The sequence below is a fragment of the Tachypleus tridentatus genome, chromosome 3, assembly GCF_004210375.1.
Source record: "Tachypleus tridentatus isolate NWPU-2018 chromosome 3, ASM421037v1, whole genome shotgun sequence".
NCBI lineage: Eukaryota > Metazoa > Arthropoda > Merostomata > Xiphosura > Limulidae > Tachypleus > Tachypleus tridentatus.
The window spans coordinates 29968855-29972319 of record NC_134827.1 but is presented as its reverse complement, the minus strand read 5'-3'; the positions used below and the strand labels follow the sequence as shown (position 1 = coordinate 29972319).

Genomic DNA, 3465 nt, shown 5'->3' with positions numbered 1-3465 from the left:
CGACTCGTAATCCGAGGTTTGCCGGTTCGAATCCCTGTCCCACCAAACATGTTCTCCCTTTCAGCCATGGAAGTGTTATAATTCCACGGTCAATCCCACTATTCTTTGGTAAAAGAGTAACCCAAGAGTTGGCGGTGGTTGATTATGGCAAGTTACCTTTCCTCTAGTCTTACACTGCTAAATTAGGGACGGCTAGCGCAGATAGACCTCGTGTAGCATTGCGTGAAATTTAAAAACGAAAGGAAAAAAAAAAACGTATTTTTTTCTCTCTTAAAATCATGTTGTAATTCATATGTATCTGTACAGTCACAGTGAGTAGTTGTTACTGATTTGTGGACTTTCTCCGCTTAAAACCATTTTGTTGGAAAGTTTTGTTTGTTGTTAAGATCAGAGCTTTCTGTGCTCTGTCCACTACACTATTAGTGGGGTTTAATTCTTTACGGTGGACACAGCAGACAGTCCACTGTGGTATTTTTGTCAAACTCATTTCTCAGCCAATGTGGGACAAGATGAAAGAGACTATAGGTGTTAACAAGTGAAAACGTTGTATTATTTGCTGTAAAGGTTACGCCTATCCGGATTTATCTACATAATAATTCCAAAACGCCTGTTAGCGTTGTAACTAAAAATATTATCTTCAACAGAAATGAAATGTGTTTTTTTATAAGAAGGTAACTGAAGTATATATGCATGTACTACAGCCCAACAGGACTTTTTTTTTTCGTACACCCAGAGTTTCTAGAGTTTTATTTTATTTGTTTCAACATGAGCACAAAGCTACATATTGGGCGGGTACCGAACAACGGGTACCGAAACACAATTTCTAGCATGGTAAATCCTCAGACATACCCCTGTGTCATTGGGGGAATTTCTAGAGATATTTGTCACAATGAAAATCAGATATCCTTGTTATGCGATATAAATATATATTGATAAATATAATTTACTGAATAATTCTTAAGGTTTGGATGTAAGCCTAATGTAATGTTCAGTTTAACCCTTTCTCTGTTTCAGGTCATTTTAGAGTTTTAATGGATTTGCTTGTTAGAACACCCACCCAAGACGGTATGGGTGAACGAATGCTCTTATATTTTTACTGAAAGAAGATGGACTAGAAATTTATTAAATAAAAAAAACTTCAGTTTATGTTTTTTTGAATGAAAACAACCAATCATCAATCACCTACACTTTGAACGTCATGTGTGACATTCGTGTCAACATCTAATGTCATACGTTGAACCACAACAAAATCGTTTCTATTGCCAAGTTCACGAGCATCATCTGTACAATAATTAATAAATGTAGCTGTGTATGACAGTGATGCTCAAATGTCTCAACTTTATGTCCTGTGGATCACATATAATGCATAACACGGGGATATAATGTTTAAAGCAACAACTTAGGAACAGAATGATACCACAGTTAAAGTTGTTTTTTTTTTAAAGTATCCACAAGTCTTCGGAACACAAAAAAAGGGTTATGTCTTAATGGCACCAATCAAACACACCAGATGTTGATAAAAATAATATTAATTTCTTATATTCTTTTACTAGATTATCGCTTTTTCTGATCAACCAGTTAAAAATGTTCCTCTCAAAAAATTAACATCGTTTTGTCCGTTTTTGCAGAGTTGGTAACGTTTAACTTTCTTCACAATATTGTGGGAATTGAGGCTTAATCAGTGACATAGTGATGGTTTGGTGCGTCCGGTGAGGAAGCAATGGGTTCCAAAGTCCCTCCCCCCCAAGCCACATTTCAAAAAAACATGTTTTGATAAGGCCAACAGTAACAACTTAAATATCTATCGCTTTTACCGTTTTTGTTGTGTGTTGTTTGTTTTTTTTGCGCAGACCCGTGTATTCTGCTTTATAGAATTTTCCTTTTCACACTAATTACTTCCAAGTCCCAAAGACAATTTTCAGACATAGAGATCCTCAGGTAATTATGAGCTTTTGCTTGCTGAGCGCCCTCTCACGGCTAGCAATGGACATACTGACCGTCAACGGTATTTGTAGTGTTACCCTGAGATGTCAAAAGGCATCTACTTCTCAAGACACAAGGAATTCAATAAGATTCAAAGGTGTCTTTGATTCATGGACTTTCCGTGTACGAAGAAACCAGAGTCGTTCGTACTTTGTTACACGAGGAACGATGAATAGAAAGTTTCAACTAGCAATAGTCGCGCCTCGGATTAACCTCACTGGCTACGACATCGCCTCTGCGCAAAGCTACGATGAATAGAACAACAAAAGTAATAAAAATCGAAAACTTGATAAATTACTTGTTTGTTTATCTAGAATTTTTACACAGATTACACAAGGGTTAACAGCAACAAATCTAAAAACTTACAACTCTGAAAAACAATAGGGAGATGGAAAGCAGCTAAAGTATTGTTCAAAACCAAACTTTAAATTGTAGAGATTTTTGTTGTTGAAATTATTTACTATTACTGTGTATTGGTTTATCAAACATACAGTTTAACCAGTAATTACGAACGTTTTCCCCAAAGAACAGAAAATATAAAGAAATTGTACTAAAAATGCCTTTCTTATTAATAAGCATTAGATGAGAGTTGTCAAATAGCACATTCGTTAGGCCTAACAAATACAGGTAACGTGTTTTAAGACTGTATTCGAATCTTATTGTTTATATTGTCTTCAAAAGTTAAGCCAAGTATTAAAGATGGTCATAAACATAGGTGTAGCGTTTGGAGTATGTGTGGTGGCTCGAAGAGCACCCCCTCTATTTAGATGTGTCAGGGAGGCAGACGTCTCCCAGGCTGTTCCTATGCTACTGGTATTAACTACATAATGTAAGAAAAGCGTAGTTATCTATATTAGCTTCTACAATGACCTTGAAAGCCAATGCTTAAGAGAAATGTATTTTTTATTACCCCGGGGGGGGGGTAGTTTGTTTAGTTTGAATTTTGAATTTCGCGCAAAGCTACACGAGGGCTATCTGCGCTAGCCGTCCCTAAATTTGGAGTGTAAAATTAGAGGGAAGGCAGCTAGTCATCACCACCCACTGCCAACTCTTGGGCTACTCTTTTACCAACGAATAGTGGGATTGCACATTATACACCCCCACGGCTGGGAGGGCGAGCATGTTTGGTGTGACAGAATTTCAAACCCGCGGCCCTTGGATTACGAGTCGTGTGCCTTAACCACCTGGCCATGCCGGGCCGACAGGGGGGAAGGCTGTTTCGGTTGAATGAGATTGAAATATAATTTATGACATTGTTTGTTATTAGCCCAGGGGGCTTTGCAATCCCGACTGGCATATACCTACGAGCTAATTTTCTTCATTAGTCCAGGGATTATGGCAATTCCAACCGGAGATGATTGACATATCATTTATGAGCATATTTCTGTGATTAGTCTGGTGTGGAAGGCTGGCATGAAATATATGACTTAATTTTAGGAATAATCCGGTAGGGGGAGGGAGAGTCGTAAACCTTGTTTGTTT

At 37.7% G+C, this 3465-nt stretch overlaps 1 pseudogene; it reads right to left on the bottom strand.

Moving 5' to 3' along the window:
- Nucleotides 1-2076: 2076 nt before the first annotated feature.
- Nucleotides 2077-2230, bottom strand: LOC143247987 (U4 spliceosomal RNA; annotated as a pseudogene).
- Between the last annotated feature and the right edge of the window lie 1235 nt (nucleotides 2231-3465).